Genomic DNA, 22492 nt, shown 5'->3' with positions numbered 1-22492 from the left:
CATATTCTCTGGAAAAAAAAATTCTGCCAGGGTATGTAAACCTATAAGCACAACCGTATTGGTGGAAAAAATATTGTCATACCAAGATTTCAGAGGATTTTGCTGAATAAACTTGTTGGAAGAGTTTTTATGGACATTGTGATTCCTCTTGATTCCACTATGGTTAATACACTTCAGACACACTTGGTGCACCAGTTACAATTGTTTGGCCTCATTCCTCATCTGTATTGAGTGGGATATCCAATTTATAATCATCCATTGTTTTTCTGCGTTGTCACAGATCCCCAGCTGACACCGATTCTCAGGATGCACACCAGATGCAGGCAACAATAGCCAGACTTATATTGCTTAAATTTTTATATATTTTATTTTTTGCGCATGTGGTCGGGCTTCTGGAAGTGTTCCTTCTGTGACTGTAATGCTCATCACTGTCTCTTTGTTCTCTCTCACCCGGTCCCTCACTGATTTGATGCATGTGTACTGGACGCATTATTTCATTTCTTCTTCACCAGTTAGGGACTCTGTTAAGCTGTGAAACCAAGGTAGAAAATTTGCCTCTGATATTTTTGTTTGCGTTTTTTTAAATTATCCAAATTATTGATTGTTCCGTTCCTAATTTTTATATTAGATGTATTTGGCTGGTAGGTGTTTGAAATTTCGTATCTCTGTATTTTACTTGTTTTTGCTAAATTTTTACAGCCACATCAAAATGGAATCAGTTTGTTTTTCTGTATGTTTTGAAAGTACACAGCTGTCTGTTCTCTGTATTTCTTATGCTGTGTCTTGTTTTCTTTCTCCTGCAGTATTCCATGCAATTTGTTTTCCTGTTAATTTTATATTGTAGTCTGTTCTCCATTTATACCTTGCACTCCAGCTTTAAAAAAGACACACCCCTCTTATTTGCATGTTCACTGCTGATTGGCTGTTCACTTGTCAGATGCAATGTGAGCAGGCATGCAGCAGTGTGTGTAACTTTTGACAGTATGAAAAAGGAAAAATGCTCTGTCTTATGAGAAATCTCACCCACTTCACTTTTGTCTGAAGACAGATGAACTGCTTCACTTCCCTCCTCTGTCTTACAAATATGGTTAAAATGAAGTCAAATGCAGAGAATGCCCTGCAGCCACATGTCACCACAAAGACCAATACAGCACCGGACACAGGCATTCTCTGAAAGTTAGGATAATAGTGAATGTCTTCTTGGGCTTTTAAAATTGCAGTTTAATTTTACACACAGTTGCACAAAACATCTCATTGCTTACTGATTCATACAGTGGATCCACAAAGTATTCGCAACGCTTCACTTTTTCCACATTTTTTTTTGTTTTTTATGTTTCAGCCTTATTCCAAAATGGATGAAATTCATTGTTTCCTGAAAGGTCTACACACAATACTCCACAAGGACTATGTGGGAAAAAAAGGTGTTTTTTTTTTTTTTTCAAATTTATAAAAAAAAAATATATAACCCCAATTCCAATGAAGTTGGGATGTTGTGTAAATAAAAACAGAATACAATGATTTGCAAATCCTCTTTAACCTATATTCAATTGAATACACCACAAAGACAAGATATTTAATGTTCAAACTGATAAAATTTATTGTTTTTGTGCAAATATTTGCTCTTTTCGAAATGGATGCCTGCAACATGTTTCAAAAAAGCAGGGGCAATGGTATGTTTACCACTGTGTTACATCACCTTTCCTTCTAACAACACTCAATAAGCATTTTGGAACTGAGGACACTAATTGTTGAAGCTTTGTAGGTGGAATTCTTTCCCATTCTTGCTTGATGTACGATTTCATTTGTTCAACAGTCCGGGGTCTCCGTTGTCGTATTTTGCGCTTCATAATGCGCCACACATTTTCAATGGGTGACAGGTCTGGACTGCAGGCAGGCCAGTCGAGTACTCGCACTCTTTTTACTACGAAGCCACTGAAATGCTGAAATAAACAGGGACATCCCTGAAAAAGACATTGCTTGGATGGCAGCATGTGTTGCTCCAAAACCTGGATGTACCTTCCAGCATTAATGGTGCCATCACAGATGTGTAAGTTGCCCATGCCATGGGCACTAACACACCCCCATACCATCACAGATGCTGGCTTTTGAGCTTTGTGTTGGTAACAGTCTGGATGGTCTTCCTCCTCTTTTGTCCGGAGGACATGACGTCCATGATTGCCAAAAACAATTTGAAATGTGGACTCGTCAGACCACAGCACACTTTTCCACTTCGCGTCTGTCCATTTCAAATGAGCTCGGGCCCAGAGAATGCAGCGGCATTTCTGGGTGTTGTTGATGTATGGCTTTCGCTTTGCATGGTAGAGTTTTAACTTGCACTTGTAGATGTAGCAACGAACTGTGTTAACTGACAATGGTTTTCTGAAGTGTTCCTGAGCCCAGGGGGTAAGATCCTTTACACAATGATGTCGGTTTTTAATGCAGTGCGACTGAGGGATTGAAGGTCACAGGCATTCAGTGTTGGTTTTTGGCCTTGCCGCTTACGTGTAGAAAGTTCTCCAGATTCTCTGAATCTTCTGATTATATTATGGACTGTAGATGATGGAATCCCTAAATTCTTTGCAATCGAACATTGAGAAACATTGTTCTTAAACTGTTGGACTATTTTTTTTCAGACAGTTGTTCACAAAGTGGTGATCCTTGCCCCATCTTTGCTTGTGAACAGCTGAGCCTTTTGGGGATGCTCCTTTTATACCTAATCATGACACTCATAATTGGTGTCCTCAGTTCCCAAACACTTATTGAGTGTTGTTAGAAGGAACGGTGATGTAACACAGTGCTAAACATACCACTGTCCCAGCTTGAGCATTGTGTTCTTTATAATTTGCAGTTGTTTAAGTAATTATTAGGTTCCAAAAACAGTGTTTTTAGTTTCAGAAGTGTTTATTTCTCACTAGCTTTTACATAATATGTGAACATGAGCTTTTGAAAAGACTGGAAGTTAGCTTTGAGTTAGCGTGCACAGTAACATCTGCTAAATGTCTTTTAAATAATTTCAGAGGTATTATTAGGTACTAAAAACAGTGTTTTTGGTTGTAGAAGTGTTTATTTCTCACTCCCTTTTACATAATATATGACAAAGAGGATATTTACACACAAAACTGAGGATTCAGCTAGCGACCAGACTATGACATCATGGTGCAGCTCTACTCTGATTGGCTGTCACCCCCGCCACTCAAACTAAACTCAACAGATTAAAATAGATGTTTTTTTTAGTCTCTTAAAATATCTCTTAAACTAGGTCAAGGTTAGCCATCTTTCCCTGTGAATTTGGACACTATGGCAGCTGAACACAGACGGGCGGCGGACGGACGCCAGGTCTTCACAATACTCTGGCCAATAAAAAGTAAAAAAAAAAAAAAAAAATCCTAATAAATCACAAACCATACCACATTCACAGCCTTTGCCATGAAGCTCAAAATTGACCTCAGGTGCATCCTGTTTCCACTGATCATCCTTAAGATGCACACACCTGTCTACAAATAAGGTCCCACAGTTGACAGTGCATGTCAGAGCACAAACCAAGCATGAAGTCAAAGAAATTGTCTGTTGCCCTCCGAGATAAGTTTTCCTCAAGGCACAAATCTGGGAAAGGGTACAGAAACATTTCTGCTGCTTTGAAGGTCTTAATGAACACAGTGGCCTCAATCATCCACAAATGGAGAAAGTTTGGATCCACCAGTGCTCTTTGAAGAGCTTGCCGCCTGTCTAAACCGAGTCATTGGGGACAGAAGGGCCTTAGTCAGGGAAGTGACCAAGAACCCGTTGGTCACCCTGTCAGACCTCCAGCAGTCCTCTGTGGAGAGAGGAAAACCATCCAAAAGTAAAACCATCTCTGCAGCAATCCACTAATCAGGCCTGGATGGTAGAGTGACCAAACAAAAGCCACTCCTTAGTAAAAGGCACATGGAAGCCCACCTGGAGTTTCCCAAAAGGCACCTGAAGGACTCTCAGACCATGAGAAACAAAATTCTCTGGTCATAGATGAAGACTGAACTCTTTGGTGTGAATGCCAGGCATTATATTTGGAGGAAACCGGGAACCATCCCTACAATGAAGCATGGTGGTGGCGGCATCATGCTGTGGGGATGTTTTTCAGCAACAGGAAGTAAGAGACTAGTCAGGATTGAGGGAAAGATGAATGCAGCAAAGTACAGAGACATCCTGGATGAAAACCTGCTCCAGGCTCTCTTGACAGAGTTGGGCGATGGTTCATCTTTCAGCGGGACAATGACCCAAAGTACACAACCAAGACCTGAATCTGATTGAATATCTCTGGAGAGATCTGAAAATGGCTGTGCACTGACGCTCTCCATACAATCTGATGGAACTTGAGAGGTGCTGCAAAGAGGAATGGGCAAAACTGTCCAAAAGTAGCTGCGCCAAGCTTGTGGCATCGTATTCAAGAAGACTTGAGGCTGTAATTGCTGCCAAAGGTGCATCAACAAAGTACTGAGCAAAGGGTGTGTATACTTATCTACATGTGATTTCTTAGTTTTTTTTTTTTTTAATTGCAGAAATTAAAAAAAACAACCTTTTTCATATCATTATGGGGTGTTGTGAGTAGAATTTTGATGGAAAAATGAATTTAATCTATTTTGGAATAATGCTGTAACATTACAAAATGTGGATAAAGTAAAGTGCTGTGAATACTTTCCAGATGCGCTGTATTTGGTCAGTGACAGAATTTTGTAATTTTACCTCTGTACATTGTCATGATATGTGTATTGTGTAGACTTTTAACCATTTAGGAGTTACAGCTGTATTCATATATAGTCCCTCTATTTTCAGAGGCCATAAATAATTGGACAGTTGAATGACAAGCATTTTGATAACAAGGTGTGACCTGTTCCTTTATTATTCCACAGCAGATTAAGCAGATAAATGGTCTGTAGGTGATTCAAAATGATCAATTTCCATTTGGCAGCTGTTCTGTGAACTGACAATATCAGGTCCAAAGAGGTGATGCAAGTGCAGGAGGCTGATGTTTTCGTTCAGCTGTCCCCAGATGCTCACGGTCACCACAGTGGATCCAGAAGAGAGTCACATTGGGATTTTGCATAGGGTTTATCCTGGATGGCCTTCCTGACAACTCCAGTTGTACATGGAGAAACCTGTACAATTCCTGTTCTTCCGCAGCGAAGTACTTATCAGGGCCTACTCTGCTTAACTTCTGAGACCTCAATGAATCAAGTGTGCACAGTGCAGTGTAACTGCACAGTTAGGCTGAAAATAAATAAATAAACAACATTTAAAATAAACCAATTGAATAGGAGAAACCTTAGGAGGGGATATGCCAACAATTTGGTACATTGTTTGAAAAAAGGATTGCACTGGCGAACTAAACAGCCAAAGATCTAGAGGACAACTAAAGTGGATGATGGCAGAATTCTTTAACTGGTGAAAAAAATCCCTTCACAACATCTAACCAAGTCATGAATACTCTACAGGTGTATCGTTGCCAAAGTCTTCAATCAACAATGAAATCTTTTCTTGTCTAGGCAGCACTTTGAAACAGTGATCCATGCTTTTATTTCATCTCATCTGGATTATTGTAATTCACTTTATGTGGGAGTCAGTCAGTCACTACTATTGTATCTGCATCTATTTCAAAATGCTGCTGCACGACTTCTGACAGGAACTCAAAAGAGAGAGCATGTGACTTCTGTTCAGGCCTCACCATTGGCTGCCTGTATATTTTAGGGTCCATATATCCATATCCATTCTTATGTTTGTTTTTAAAATCTCTTCATAGTGTTGTCCGACCTTACATCTCTTAGCTGCTTCATCCTTATGTACAGTGTCGATCTCTCAGGTCAGCTGACCAACTGCTCTCGAAATACCAAGATCCAGAAGGAAGCTCAGAGGGGACAGGACTTTCTCTGTTGTTGCTCTTAAACTGTGGAACAGCATGTTCGAGAGGCCCCTTCACTGCCCACTTTTAAAGCTTGTTTAAAGTTGGCAGCACGGTGGATTAGTGGTTAGCATTGTTGCCTCATAACAAGAAGGTCATGGGATCAACTTCCACCTGTGGCCTTTCTGTGTGGAGTTCGCATGTTCTCCCTGTGCTTGCGTGGGTTTCCTCCAGGTGCTCCAGTTTTCTCCCACATTTAAACACCTGCAGGTTAGGTGAATTGGGAACTTTATAATTGTCCAGGTCTCCCTTGCAAAAGAGATATTGATCTCAATGAGACTAACCTGGTTAAATAAAGGTTAAATCATTTTTTTTTTTTTTCTCCTTGGCTTTCGGCCCCAGCGAGACAGTTTTAAATTGTATTTCTTATTCATTTATTTAAATGTATGTTTTAATGTATTTTTTGTGTCAGCGGTGGTTCTGTTAAAGTGCTTTATAAAGAAAGTTGGTATGGTAATCAAGTGATGCCTTTGTGAATGTAAATACAAAGGGTTTATAACGAGATGCAAACCACGTAACACTCAGGAACAGGAAGACCAAAACAAACTTTGCCAGGAAATATCTTACAAAAACAGAAAACGATAAACCTTCCCAAATGCTTTCAAACTGATGGGATGGTGCTTTACATGGCAGATGGATAATGATTCAGAACAGACTGCCAAAGCAACCGCAGAACTTAAGTAAAAAAAAAAATAAAAAAAATCAAATATTCATTGGCCAAGTCAGTCACTTGACCACAAATCAATAGAGCGTGCGTTTCAATTATTAATGACAAAACTGAAGGTAAAAAGGGCCACAAACAAGCTACTAGAACAGAATGAGGCTGCAGTAAACACCTGGCAAAGCAGCTCAAGGAAGGAAACTTAGCTTTTGGTGTCCTTGGGTTCCAGACTGCAGGCAGTCTTTGACTGCACAGAATTTTCCTCAACGTATTAACAGTAATCCTTATATTTATGTTTGTTTGTCCAGGTACTTATGGCCTCGGAAAATGGTCTGTGTATGAAAATGCTTGTATTTCCTCAGTAGTAAATGCAATATTTTTGTTAAATCCTTTGAATTACATCTGAAAGTCTGCACATCGCATCTTGATTTTATCAATTCAGCTTCATTGTTATTAGCGTACAGAGACCAAATACTTATGAATGGGGCTGCATGTTAAGAACGTAATACATGGAATTTTAGAGCCATAGAGAACAATCTCGCCAGTCGTTTTTGGCAAAGCTGTGAAAGAGCAGGTTACTTGATCTCTGCTCTGACTAGAATAGAATAAAGTTTATTTGCCTTTCGCACAACTACATTTAAGTACAAACACATTGGAATTCTTGTGCGTTTGTCTGAATCGCAAAGATTCTTAAAATTAACAAGGGAAAAATATACAAAACACAATAGTGGAAATAACAGAAAAACACAAATGTAAAATAAAAACAATATACATTGTGTGTATATATAGATATGCACAACCCAACTCTGTGAATTCAAAAGTTATAAAAAAGAGCAGTTAATACCTTGCAAGGATACATATTACAGTTTCACCCATCATTAAGTATTGCACATTTAGTGTATGGGATATTTCATATATTAAATTTATGATGTTATATTTTATTGTACACACTGGTTTTGGGTTGGAATGACATACTTCCTTCCCTCATTGTTGTCCTGTGCCATTAGTCTGACAGCGGCTGGAAAGAAGCAATGCTGGAGACGAGCCCTGTGGCCACTAATACTCACTGGCCTGTGGTGTCTCTGGTTGAACCCTGAATCCACCCAGTGAAACGGAGCATGACCTGGGTGATGTTTCTCCCTGATAATGCTCTGTGCTTTCCTCCAGCAGCCCTGGGTGTATATTGTGTCCATAATAGGGAGATTGGAGCCAGTCACCCTCTCTGCAGTTTTGACAACCCTCTGCAGTGATTTCCTCTCAGCCAGGGTGAAATTGTCATACCACACTGTAATACCATTGGTTTAAGTACTGCCTTCTTCAGCATCCTGATGAAGTGCAGCCCCTGTTGAGCTCTTTTGACTGTTGTCGCATTATTTTTTGCCCAACTGACACTGTCAGAGATGTGAAAGCCTAGGAACGTGTGGCTGTCCGTCCACTCCACCACAGTTGCCTTCATGGTGAGTGGCTGCAGAGGGGAGACTCGTCTCCTAAAGTCCAAAACAAGTTCCTTAGTTTAGTTTAAGTATATCATTATCATCTCCATAGACTGTGATCTTATCAACCAGGTCCCTGTAAGATGACTCATCACCCCTTCTGATTAGTCCAGGGATGGTCATGTCATCTGTGTACTTAATAATGATGTTACTGACCTTGTTGGACATACAGTGCATCCAGAAAGTATTCACAGCTCTTCACTTTTTCCACGTTATGTTACAGCCTCCCCGTGACCCTTAATTGGACGTGTGTGTGTGTGTGTGTGTGTGTGTGTGTGTGTGTGTGTGTGTGTGGTGTGTGTGTGTGTGTGTGTGTGTGTGTGTGTGTGTGTGTGTGTGTGTGTGTGTGTGTGTGTGTGTGTGTGGTGTGTGTGTGTGTGTGTGTGTGTGTGTGTGTGTGTGTGTGTGTGTGTGTTACAGCCTTGTTCCATAATGGATGAAATTCTTTTTTTTTTTTTTTTGTCAAACGTCTACACATAATACTCCATAACAACAATGTGAAGTAAAAGTTATTGCAAATTTATTAAAAATGAAAAAAATTAAAAATCACGTGTACGGTACATAAGTATTCACAGCCTTTGCCATCTAGCTTAAAATTGAGCTCAGATGCATCCTGTTTCCACTTAATTCCAGTCCACCTGGGGTAAATTCAGTTGATTAGACCTGATTTGGAAAAACACACACCTGTCTACTTATAATGTCCCACAGTTGACAGTACACGTCAACGCACAAACCAGGCATGAAGCAAGCATGAAGTCAAAGGAATTGTCTGTAGATCTCCAAGACAGGACTGTCTCAAGGCACAAATCTGGACAAAGGTACAGAAACATTTCTGCTGCTTTGAAGGTCCCAGTGACCACAGTGGCCTCATCATCCATAAATGGAAGAAGTTTGGATCTGCTAGCACAATTCCTAGAGCTGGCTGCCCGTCTAAACTGAGTAATCGGGAGAGAAGGGCCTTATTCAGGGAGGTGAACAAGAACCCGATGGTCACTCTGTCAGAACTCCAGAATTCGTCTGTGGAGAGAGGAGAACCATCAAGGACAGCCATCTCTGCATTAATCCACCAATCAGGCTTCTATGTAGAGTGGTCAGACAGAAGCCATTCCTTAGTAAAAGGCACATGGTAGCCCCCCCTGGAGTTTGCTAAAAGGCACCCGGAGGACTCTCAGACCATAAAAAACAAACTCATCTGGAAAGACTGAATTCTTTGGTGTGAGTGCCAGGCATCAGGTTTGGAGGAAACCACACACCATCCCTACAGTGAAGCATGGTGGTGGCAGCATCAAACTTTGGGGATGTTTTTCAGTGGAGGAACTGGGAGACTGGAGCAGGTTTTCATCCAGGATGTCTCTGTACATTGTTGCATTCATTGTTCCTTGAATCCTGACTAGAGTGCTCTCTACCTCACACTCGGATGACTGTTCATCTTTCAGCGGTACAATGACTCTAAGCACACAGCCAAGATATCAAAGGAGTGGCTTCAGGACAACTCTGAATGTCCATGAGTGGCCCAGCCAGAGCCCAGACCTGGATCTGACTGAACATCTCTGGAGAGATCTGAAAATGGCTGTGCACCAACACTCCCCATCCAGCCTGATGGTGCTTGAGAGGTGCAGCAAAGAGGAATGGACAAAACTGCGCAAAGATAGGTAGACCAAGCTTGTGGCATCATGTTCAAGAAGACTTTGGGCTGTAATTGCTGCCAAAGGTGCATCAACAAAGTATTGAGCAAAGGCTGTGAATACTTATGTACATGGGATTCCTTAGGTTTTATTTTGTTTGTTTTATTTTAATGAATTTGTAAAAATAAAAACTTCTAATGTAGTCATTATTGTGAGTAGAATTTTGAGGTGGGGAAAAAGGAGTTCATTTTGGAATAAGGCTGTAACATAACAAAATGTGTAAAAAGTGCAGCACTGTGAATACTTTCCAGATGCACTGTAGTCATAAATATAATTATAACTACAGTGCATAGTAAGTCCCTTCGGCTGCTCCCTTGTTTGCACTCGGGGTTGCCACAGCAAATCCAAGGTGGATCTGCATGTTGAATTGGCACAAGTTTTACGCCGGATGCCCTTCCTGACTAGGGATGGGTATCGAGAACCAGTTCCTTCCGGATATGTTAAGAAATGATTCGATCCACCGACATCAATAAGCTTTGTGCTTGATGATTCTGTTATCGGTCCTTCAGAGTGGCTGTTGTTATGGGGGGTGTTTGTCAGGAAAATGATAATTTCTCTACATTGATAACAGATCCTGCAGCAGGTCCGTAATCAACTTTACTGTAACGTGGCTTTGCTTTGAACCTTGAACCAATTGAAGCAGTGGTTCGCAGATTGAAGCAATGCTTCGACCTATTGCTTAATTTATTCTTTCTTTCTTTCGCTTAATTTTCCCCTGCTAAAACCCTAAAGAGCATACGTCTGTATTATTTACCTTTTCTATGTTAAACTGACCTGTTATGGTCTTCTGAAACAGTTGATAGATGTATTTTATAACTTAAAAACGGGAGCGATGCTAACGCGTTAGCATGTCTATGGCATTTTCAATGTTAAAAGTTAGCATTAAGCAGTTGCAGCTGTCATCACGTTCAGGTGCATTTGTTTTCAAATTGTAATATTTCTTACATTTATTTTTGTTTATATATTAATAATCTAATGATTATTATATACAATTTTAGATAGAGACAAAAAGAACCTGAATAGAAACACAACAGAAAATATAAAAGCAACTAACATACATACATACATACGTGTTTCCTGTGAACACCTAGTGACTCTTACACCCCCATGTCATCCCTGTCTTATTTAAGTTTAATGACAGTTTGTTTCGGTCAAACCATATTTTCAACTTGTTAATTTCTTCAGTGATTTCCTCCAGAACTATCTGCCAAACTAGAAAACTGCTGCATCCTAGTAAGAGCAGAATACTACTGGAATGAATTTGAATAACAAAAGTTTTTTTTTTTTTTTTTTTTTCCTCACGTAAATGGATGCTGCACTCACTCCAGTTTATCTTCTGGAATAGTCCCAGATTGCATTTCAGAGCTTCTAGAATTCAAACATTTTCGTGCATGTGGTGTTGGGGGGGTAATTTTGGGTTTCAGCTTTTTTTGTTTTTCACCACTTTCATCCCTGAATATGTCAATCGTGAGTCACTTTTGTGCGGATTAAAGTTACTAACTGGGACTCCTGTCTTGTTGCGAGAAAGAAACGATCATCCTCCGTTCCAAATGTTGCGCGGCTCTCTGACGAGTCAAGTTAGAACGATAGAATCCAGTCTGAAATAATAACTTCAAAGTGAAACACTGTTTTGTTTGTTTTTATTTATGTCCAGAGATCAAGGATACAGTGACCAGTTTCATATTTATTTACTTTAAGACTTAGTGAAATATATAGAAAACCTGTAAAGCCTACTTTTAGTACAAAATTCACGAGGTATCGATAAGGGAATCGATAAGGAATTGGATCTATAAGCAAAATCGATAATGGCATCGATATCGATAAAATCTTATCAATACCCATCCCTATTCCTGACACAACTCCACATTACATGGAGAAGTGTGGCAGGGGTGGGATTTGAACCCGGAACCTTCTGAACTGAAACCAAGTGCATTAACCACTTTACAGTGCATATGTATATAAAATTGAATGTCATAGTATTATATCGAAATAGACACTAGGTTTCTACCTGTTTACAAGTGACATTGGCCACACCCCGTGACACAGGAGGTACTGAGCATGCGCACATCTATACTGTGTGCACCAGTGCCTGTAGTTATAACAAGACGTTACTGTAAAAGTAAAGTATATCTGTTTAAATCTGAAAACTGTCTTCTGCTGAAGGGTGCGACATGCTTTTCATGTGATTATGGAAGTACATTTTATTTCCAGAGGAATTTTAAAGAGGCCAGTAAACAGTGAGCCTCTGAATGCGCTTCCCTGTTCCCATATGAAGAGTTGCCATCCATTCCCTGCTTCAGGTCAGTGAAGTTGGTCTGCTCCAAAACTGAAAACAGTCTGCTTTGTTTAATTTTAGCCTTCATTGTAACCTGGCATCAAAGTGACTTTGCAGCTAAATCATTCAAGAAGAAACAATTTGCTTCAAGATGCAGTAATGAAGTAAAATCAAAACAGTTTATAAAATTTAAGTGAAGCATGCCTATTACCCCCATCTGCCCAGATTTATTCATTCATATCATTTTCTATTCCTGCTTATTCCAGTTAAGGTTTGAACCTATCCCAGCAGCCATAGGGGCGAGAGGTAGGGTACATCCTGGACAGGACACCATTCTGTCCGCGGACCACATGTAGAAAGAGAAACCTATTCGTACCTACGGCCATTTTAAAGTTTTCAGTTCACCTAATTTGCATGTCTTTGGAAGTGGGCGGAAGCTGGAACACCTGGAGGGAACCCACGCAACCATTGGGAAAACATGCAAACACCAGACAGAAAGGACCAGGTGGAAAGTGATCCCAGGACCTTCTTGCTGTGTGGCAACAGTGCTAACCACTGTTCCACTCTCTCCTCAGCTTGCATTCAATTGCTCACTTTTGTGGAGCACAATGTGTCAAATAGTCACAATTTATTTGGAAATGCTCAAGATTGTCCTGATTGGTCACACCATTCTACAATGTCACTATAATCCCCAGTTACAAATGTTTTCATGCTCCAATTGAATGTCTGGCTGTTGTTGTTCTTGTTGTTTTTAAAGCTGAAAAGAAACACACTCAGGTGGCAGAAATCTGCAATGGGAGACCTACTTAAGGGCCCCTTCACACATAACAAAAGACACAGAAACTGGAATAAAATCCGCAAACCAAAACGAAAAGGGGAACCAGAAAACATTCCACTTGCTGTCGGGAGGAACGCATGGTTGGACAGGCATGCACAATACAGCGGCAGTGGTTTTGTGCATGCTCGTGTTTGCGCGCATGAACACAGTGCGAGCACTTGGAAAGTCATGCACGCAGCAGCGGAGGGAAAAATTACTAAAACACCACAATTTATAATACTTCATTCCTGTTATAAAGAGCGGATTTAGCCTCCGCCTCTAGAGACATACACCAGGAAGTAATGAAATGATGTGGATTACTTGTTACGGTTCGGACCGGAGTGGAACGGAGAACCCAAAAGCTGGGAGCTGAAAGGAGAGTGGAGTGTGTCAAAACACTGGTTTATTGACAACAGATTAATTATGGAGGAGGTGGATGAGTAGGCAGCCTTGCAGAGGGGAGACAGGGCCCGCACAGCAGTGGAACCAGGGAACCGCAGTCCGGGTGGCATTGGAACCATGCGTGGAGTGGTGATGCAATCTGGAAGCCAGGTGGCCGCCTGCAAGCAGTCAACGTGGAATCTCAGCTCAGAATAATTGCTGCATAGGAACACACAAAAGAGAGGCCAGTTACCATGAAAGATATGCAGAGTTTCTGGTGACGATGAAGTGAAGAGCCGGGGTTTATATGCAGAGACTGATGAGATGAGAAGCAGGTGTGTCGATCAGCTTGAGGCACGCCACCTGTGCAGAGAAGAGAAAGAGAAGCGGCAGCAGCAGGAACAGGCAGCCCACAACATTAATGTTCTCTTTCATGTTTTACATGAATTACCTGATGCGGCTCTCGCGTCATGAAGAGCCAGGCTCTCGCGTTGTGAACACATGCAGCCGGCATGGTGTGCCCAGCTCACAGTGATCCGCTGCAAATGTGATCTGTGTTTCAATTAATAAAATGTGGGGAAATCCCGCAGTGACCCCGCGCCTCACGAGGGCATCCCGTAGGGTGATTTTCTGCATGACACGATATTCACCAGTGTTGCGGTGTGCTGATGCAGTGGTCAGCTGAAGCAATATATTTTCATTTGTTGTTTGTTTGTGATTTGGTGCTATATACAGTGAGGAAAATAAGTATTTGAACACCCTGCGGTTTTGCAAGTTCGCCCACTTAGAAATCATGGAGGGGTCTGAAATTTTCATCTTAGGTGCATGTCCACTGAGAGACATAATCTTAAAAAAAAAAAAAAAAATCCGGAAATCACAATGTATAATTTTTTTAAATAATTTATTTGTATGTTACTGCTGCAAATAAGTATTTGAACACCTACCAACCAGCAAGAATTCTGGCTCACACAGACCTGTTAATTTTTCTTTAAGAAGCCCTCTTATTCTGCACTCTTTACCTGTATTAATTGGACCTGTTTGAACTTTTCACCTGTATAAAAGACACCTGTTCACACAATCAATCACACTCCAACCTGTCCACCATAGCCAAGACCAAAGAGCTGTCTAAGGACACCAGGGACAAAACTGTAGACCTGCACAAGCCTGGGATGGACTACAGGACAACAGGCAAGCAGCTTGGTAGAAGACAACAACTTATGATTATTTATTAGAAAGTGGAAGAAACACAAGATGACTTGTCAATCTCCCTTGGTCTGGGATTCCATGCAAGATCTCACTTTGTGGGGTAAGGATGATTCTGAGAAAGCTCAGAACTACACAGGAGGACCTGGTCAATGACCTGAAGAGAGCTGGGACCACAGTCACAAAGATTACTTTAGTAACACATGATGCTGTTGCGGTTTAAAATCCTGCAGGGTAGCAAGGTCCCCCTGCTCAAGCCAGCACATGTCCAGGCCCGTTTGAAGTTCACCAGTGACCATCTGGATGATCCAGAGGAGGCATGGGAGAAGGTCATGTGGTCAGATGAGACCAGAATAGAGCTTTTTGGAATCAACTCCACTTACCATGTTTAGAGGATGAGAACAACCCCAAGAAAACCATCCCAACTGTGAAGCATGGGAGTGGAAACATCATACTCTGGGAGTCCTCTTCTGCAAAGGGAACAGGACGACTGCACCGTATTGAAGGGAGGATGGATGGGGTCATGTATTGTGAGATTTTGGCAAACAACCTCCTTCCCTCAGTAAGAGCATTGAATATGGGTCATGGCTGGGTCTTCCAGCATGACAATGACCCCAAACACACAGCCAGGGCAACTAAGGAGGGGCTTCGTAAGAATCATTTCAAGGTCCTGGAGTGGCCTGGCCAGTCTCCAGACCTGAACTCAATAGAAAATCTTTGGAGTGAGCTGAAACTCCAAACCTGAAAGATCTAGAGAAGATCTGTGTGGAGGAGTGGACCAGAATCCCTGCTGCAGTGTGTGAAAACCTGGTGAAAAACTACAGGAAACGTTTGACCTCTGTAATTGCAAACAAAGGCTACTGTGCCAAATATTGCCATTGATTTTCACAGGTGTTCAAATACTTATTTGTAGCAGTAACATACAAATAAATTATTAAAAAATCATACATTGTGATTTCCAGATTTTTTTGTTTTGTTTTTTTTAGATTATGTCTCTCACAGTGGACATGCACCTAAGATGAAAATTTCAGACCCCTCCATGATTTCTAAGTGGGAGAACTTGCAAAATTGCAGGGTGTTCAAATACTTATTTTTCTCATTGTATCTGTTCAGCTGCATGTCGCAGGGGGACACGCCCACCTCTGTCAGCGAACCCCGGCAGGTCATAGAAAAAAAAGGCTCACTCTTTGTTGCTTTGTTCTGTGATTTTAATGTTCTGTTTGTATTATGTGTTTGGCAACATACTCCACACGCCATATGTGTGTGGGGGTGGGTGGGTTCGGCTAGTTACACCCGTGTGTGTTGATAGATGACGCCACACTCCTGTTGCACTTTGACAATTTTCAGACAGGTCGAATGTGATGGCCTGCTGTCTCTCGTACCAGGTGCGTGAATAGCCCCACCTTTTTTAAGTGTGAAGCAAGCAGTGTTTGATGTTTGTGTGTGACATCTGGAATTTGGCCAACACCTGCCGAGAGGGGGATCGAATGAGCATGCATGGGGCATTTGCTGTCTTTCGGCCACATGTGTGCGCAAATGGTTGTAGCGACAGGTGTACGAGGCATGTGAGGCGGCTCCGATTTTTCACGATTAGCATGCAATTCCTCTTTAGTGTGCTAGTCAGCTTCAATCGTGTTATGTGTAAAGGAGCCCTAAGGCATTGTGATTTTTGCTCCAAAAAATTTGAGTTCAAATTTTGAATCACATGCTCACCTCTTTTGCAATTTTACCTTCACTCTTAAGACAGCGCAGTTAAAGGAAAAATGTGTTTAGACTGAACTTTTTTAATTTCAAGCTGAACACAGTCTCTGACTCATAATTAGCACTTTTTGTGTGTCTTTCACAGCTCTTTCTGGTTTAGCACTCAGCCCCATCCATCACTAATGACACACCAGCACTGAAAAGAGCAGTCAAATATTTCCACTCTTTTCCTCCAGAATATGCATCTTTTCCAGATGGAAAGGGGCATGTTCAGGTAATGAAAGGTCTGGGCAGGTCTTCCCAAGTGCAGCCGTTTGACATTAACACCAAACCACTGTATACTCATCCTGTACTTATAAGAATATTGTGTGTGTGTGTGTGTGTTGGCACTTGCGTCATCAGAGCGCCGCAGCTTCTGGGACTTGTAGTCCTGATGTGACAACAGCAGTTTCTGACACTCTCCTGGCTCTGGGTGGAAAACTTGGAGTGGATTTTAAGATACTTAGGCCTGTTCAAAGATGTCAGTCTGTCAACCCCACTAAGGTCCTGAGTTTGGGTCTCATTAACATGAGATTAGTGTGCTCAATCTCTGTTGATTAATGATCTAATAATGATCATCACTTGGATATGATTGGGTTATGTGAAACCTGGCTCAAACCCACAGCTGTCTTTCCTTTGAATGAGGCCTGCCCACCAGCGAAAACATTTAGTCTCGTGGTGTGAAGCAAGGCAGGGGTGTTGCTTTTATTTAATAAATCTAGGTTTACCTTGTTGGCTGTTGGAGGTCATAAATATAATTTGTTTGAGCATCTGATTCTCCGCTCTGCCCATGATGCTACGTATTGTCAGGGTCAGAAGTATGGAAATCAGTCATGTTATTTTGTCACTGTAGATAGGCCTCCCGGCCCATATTCTGAATTCTTAGATGAATTTGGTGTGTTCATCTCTAGCTTGTCAGCTAGTGTGGACAACATTTTGATTATTGGTGACTTTAACATTCATGTAAATAAGCCTTCTGATCCCCTTTGCAAATCATTTATGGAATTTGTGGATGTTAGGATTCCAGCAATGCATTCAGGACTCGATGGACATTAGTGGAAATAACCTGGGTTTGGTTCTCGCATGTGGCCTTGCTGTCACGAACATCAACATCTTGCCTCTTGACTCGGTTTACATTTATGATGCCGTGTTTAGTGGCGCAACAACCTTGTCTACTACTGCGGCAATGCATTAAACCCTCAACTATGACTGAACTCAAAGCTGGACTGCCTGAAATTTTGGCTTCAGGTTTGGAGAATGTTCAATCAGTGGATAGTCTTGCGGATGGCTTGAATTCAGTGCTCAATCCTACACTTGGTAAGGTTGCACCTCCTCTTTTAAGGCCATGCCTTCCCAAGGCACAGTCGCCTTAGTTTGGTGGTTACTTGCATGACCTGAGGCAGAAGGCTAAAGGTTTGAAATGGAAATGACGTAGTTCCAAATTAGAGGTGTTCCACCTTGCGTGGCGTGATGCTATTTTAGATTATAAGCATGCACTACTGGCTACAAAGCGGGCCTTTTTATTCTGATTTGACCAATAAAAACAGGTATAACTCAGTTTTGTTTGAAACAGTAGCATTTCTCATTCATGGACGGCCACCTGTTCTTCACTCTCCCTTTTCACCACAGGACTTCTCGGACTATTTCGAGAAGAAAATTGATGATATTAGGTTGAGCATATTTCAGCATGCCTTGGTTCAACCACCGCATCCTGCTATGGAGTTGGATGCTATCACTGAGGTGTTACCTATATTTACAGATTTTGATAGTATCTCGTTAGGCACACTGACAAAACATGTGATGTCTACAAAAAGCACAACCTGCTTATTTGAAACCATACCAACAAAACTGTTTAAGGACCTGTGGCCCACTCTTGGGCCGACTGTGCTAGAAATGATTAATCTCTCACTAACTTTTGGATCTCTTCCTAAATGTTTCAAATCTGCAGTGATTAACCCATTGCTTAAGAAACCCAATCTTGACCCTAGTGTATTGAAAAATTATAGTTCGATATCAAATCTATCATTTTGCTCTAAAATTCTGAAAAAAGTGGTTTTGCGACAGCTCGTGGACCACTTTACTGAGAATAATCTTTTCAAGCCATTGCAGTCTGCTTTTAGAAAATATCACTACACAGATACAGAGCTCACTAAAGTAATGAATGACCTTACGGGAGCAATGGACTCGGACACCGCTACGGTTTTGGTGCTGTTGGATCTTAGTGCTGCATTTGATACCGTGGATCATCATAGTCTACTCGATAGGCTGGAGAATCATTTTGGGATTACTGGAACTGCCCTTGCGTAAATGATGTCATATCTGCCCAGTCGTTCTCACTGTGTTTTGAACAATAACACTACCTCTGATCTTAGGGACATGAAGTTTGGGGTTCCGCAGGGATCCGTTTTAGGCTCCCTGCTTTTTTCCCTTTTTTCCTTTCCTTTCCCCCTTTTTTTTCCCCTTTTCCCTTATGTAGCACCCCTTGCAAATATACTGCAGCGTTTTGGGATTGCCTTTCATTGCTATGCTGATAATACTCAACTGTACATGCCGATAACTGCTGGTAAACTGCTGGATTGCCTTGCATCAGTGAGAAGTTGGATGTCTAGTAACTTCCTGCTTTAAAGCTCTGATAAGACTAAAATGATGGTTCTTGATCCAGTGAGGCATCGGCATCAATTTGACCAGCTGGCGTTGAGCTTAGGTTTATGTGTTATACAGCATATGGACAGAGTGAGGAATCTTGGGGTAATTTTTGATTCTACATTGTCTTTTGACCTCCACATGAGAGACATTACGAGGACTGCTTTCTTCCATTTACGAAAGCGTAGCGTGTAGCAAAGATTCTTCCCGTCCTGTTAAGTCAGAGTCCAGAAGTTTTTTTTTTTTCTTCTTCTTCTCATGTTTACCTGCGTGCCTTCCCTCCTATCTCATTCATTTGTCTCTTTTTTTTTTTTTTTTTATTTTATTTGCTCATGCTGGGGTACTGAAAAAAGGGGGCGGTGTTTAAAAGGAGAAGCACCTGGGAGCTGACTGGTTTGACCAGTTGTGCAGAGGCCCTGATTCGCTTTGCCAGGGAAAAGTTTAAGAGGAGAACCCCAGGAGAGAGGAGCAGAGATGCCACCGGAATGGTTTTTACTTTTAATTATAATTTTTTCAACAGATTGTGGGGCTTGTTTTATTTGTGGATATTGCATTTATTGGTGGCATGATTTGCAGTGAGGAAAATAAGTATATGAACACCCTGAGATTTTGCAAGTTCTCCCACTTAGAAATCATGGAGGGGTCTGAAATTTTCATCTTAGGTGCATGTCCACTGTGAGAGACATAATCTTAAAAATCCGGAAATCACAATGTATGATTTTTTTTTTTAAATAATTTATTTGTATGTTACTGCTGCAAATAAGTATTTGAAAACCTGTGAAAATCAATGTTAATATTTGGCACAGTATCCTTTGTTTGCAATTACAGAGGTCAAACGTTTCCTGTAGTTTTTCCACTAGGTTTGCACACACTGCAGCAGGGATTTTGGTCCACTCCTCCATACAGATCTTCTCTAGAGCTTTCAGGTTTGGAGTTTCAGCTCACTCTAAAGATTTTCTATTGGGTTTAGGTCTGGAGACTGGCTAGGCCACTCCGGAACCTTGATATGCTTCTTACGGAGCCACTCCTTGGTTATCCTGGCTGTGTGCTTCGAGTCATTGTCATGTTGGAAGACCCATCCACGACCCATCTTCAATGCTCTAACTGAGGGAAGGACGTTTTCCCCCAAAATCTCGCAATACATGGGCCACGGTCATCCTCTCCTTAATATAATGCAGTCGTCCTGTCCCATGTGCAGAAAAACACTCCCAAAGGATGATGCTTCCACCCCATGTTTCACAGTAGGGAGGGTGTTTTTTGGATGGTACTCAGATTCTTCTTCCTCCAGACACGGCAAGTGGAATTAAGACCAAAAGGTTCTATTTTGGTCTCATCTGACCACATAACTTTCTCCCATGACTCCTGTGGATCATCCAAATGGTCATGGGCAAACTTAAGACGGGCCTGGACGTGTGCTGATTTAAGCAGGGGAACCTTCTGTGCTATACATGATTTTAACCCATGACGTCTTAGTGTATTACCCACAGTAACCTTGGAAACAGTGGTGCCAGCTCTCTTCAGGTCATTGACCAGCTCCTCCCGTGCAGTTCTGGGCTGATTCCTCACCTTTCTTAGGACCATTGATACACCACGAGGTGGGATCTTGCATGGAGCCCCAGTCCGAGGGAGATTGACAGTCATGTTTAGCTTCTTCAATTTTCTAATAATTGCTCCGACAGTTGATCTTTTTTTCACCAAGCTGCTTGGCAATTGCCCCGTAGCCTTTCCAGCCTTCTGGAGGTCTACAAGTTTATCTGTGGTGTCTTTGGACAGCTCTTTGGTCTTAGCCATGTTAGTAGTTGGAGTCTTACTGATTGTGTGGGGTGGACAGGTGTTTTTATGCAGCTAATGACCTCAAATAGGTGCTTCTAAATTGGAATAATAAGTGGAGTGGAGGCGGACTAACAGGTCTTTGATGGGCAGAATTTCTGCTGATTGGCAGGTGTTGAAACACTTATTTTTCAGCAGTAACATGCAAATAAATTTTTAAAAAAATCATACATTGTGATATACAGTTTTTTTTTTTAATGTCTCTCACAGTGGACATGCACCTTAGATGAAAATTTCAGACCCCTCCATGATCTCTAAGTGGGAGAACTTGCAAAATCACAGGGTGTTCAAATAAGTATTTTCCTCACTGTATTTTGTAGTAGGAAAAATTAAGTACATTTTGGGGGAAGAGTTTCAAACATGAGTGAATATTCAAAGTAAAGGAGTAGAGGTGTGTACGTAAATTTTTTTTTTTAATTGATTAACCTTAAATATTTCATTTGAGAAACTAAATTCGAATTGTAAAAAGTGATAGTTTAATGAAAATCATTTTGCAAATAATGAAACTCAAGCATGATCAAATGTGGAGAATTAGATTATTTTACGTCTTTTTTTATGTTTCCTTTCTCTTTCTTTCTGTGATCAGGTTAACATTCTGCTGTCTCTTGCAAACTGAAAATAAAAGACAGAAAGATAGACTGGGTGGTCACCAGCATCCTTTTTGCACCTCTCTTGCCTTTTCAAGTAGGCAGTGGTGGAAAAAACCCACAGAAAACTTGACACATCCTGTCTATGGCTGATGCTGAGACTTTGATTCATGCATTTGTTTCTTCAAGATTGGACTATTGTAATGCTCTATTTTCTGGTTTGCCACAGTCCAACATCAGCGGTCTTCAACTGGTTCAAGTGCTGCTGCCAGACTTTTGACTTGAGGCAGAAAGTTTGACCATATTACGCTCATTTTGGCATCCCTTCACTGGCGTCTTGTTGCTGCAAGATTGAATTTTAAGGTTCTGTTATTGGCTTTTAAATTTGTTCATGGACTTGCACCTCCCTATCTGGCTGACCTGGCCAAGCCCTACTTATCGGCTCGGACCCTGTGCTTGCAGGGTGCAGGACTTTTGTGTGTTCCCAGAGTGAATAAAAAGTCTGCCGGTCACAGTGCTTTCTCCTACCGTGCTCCAGCTCTCTGGAATGATCTCCTGGCACATATACGACAGTCGGATAATGTGGAGATTTTTAAATTGAGACTGAAAACCCATTTGTTTTCCTTGTATCCATCCATTTTCTTCCGCTTTATCCGAGGTTGGGTCGTGGGGGCAGCAGCTCAAGCAAAGCCGCCCAGACCTCCCGATCTGCACACACCTCTCCCAGCTCCTCTGGCGGAACCCTGAGGCGCTCCCAAGCCAGCTGCGAGACGTAGTCCCTCCAGCGTGTCCTGGGTCTTCCCCGGGGCCTCCTCTCAATGGGACGTGCTCGGAACACCTCTCCAGCGAGGTGTCTAGGGGGCATCTGAAAAAGATGCCTGAGCCACCTCAGCTGGCTCCTTTCGTCGTGGAGGAGCACCGGCTCGACTCCATTTGTTTTCCTTGTTTTATCATTAGTTTTATTGTGTTACTATGTTTTTATTCTTGTGCTCTTTCATGTTTTGTCTTTTTATTGTTTTTTTTTTTTTTATTAAATTTTTTTTCTGTTTTCGGTATTGTGTTGTGTAAAGTGCCTTGAGGCTATCTCATTGTGAGCTTTTGATTACTTTTTGCCGTTTTTGATTACTTTTGGTATCACCTTCATAATTTACCTTAAACTGCTTTACCTGGCCTTGTTTGCTGTCATTTTTTTCAGCACAGCCTCACTTGTGGGACTTTACAGTTTTTCTTTCATTCTGACATACT

The 22492-nt window shown here is 41.5% G+C and overlaps 1 protein-coding gene across 1 annotated transcript in view; it reads left to right on the top strand.

Moving 5' to 3' along the window:
* creb3l1 (cAMP responsive element binding protein 3-like 1) overlaps positions 1-22492 on the top strand; it is a 252888-nt gene that overhangs the window by 14103 nt on the left and 216293 nt on the right.

Source organism: Thalassophryne amazonica, chromosome 1 (assembly GCF_902500255.1).
Source record: "Thalassophryne amazonica chromosome 1, fThaAma1.1, whole genome shotgun sequence".
NCBI classification, from domain to species: Eukaryota; Metazoa; Chordata; class Actinopteri; order Batrachoidiformes; family Batrachoididae; genus Thalassophryne; species Thalassophryne amazonica.
This window is presented reverse-complemented; position numbering and strand designations above follow the sequence as displayed.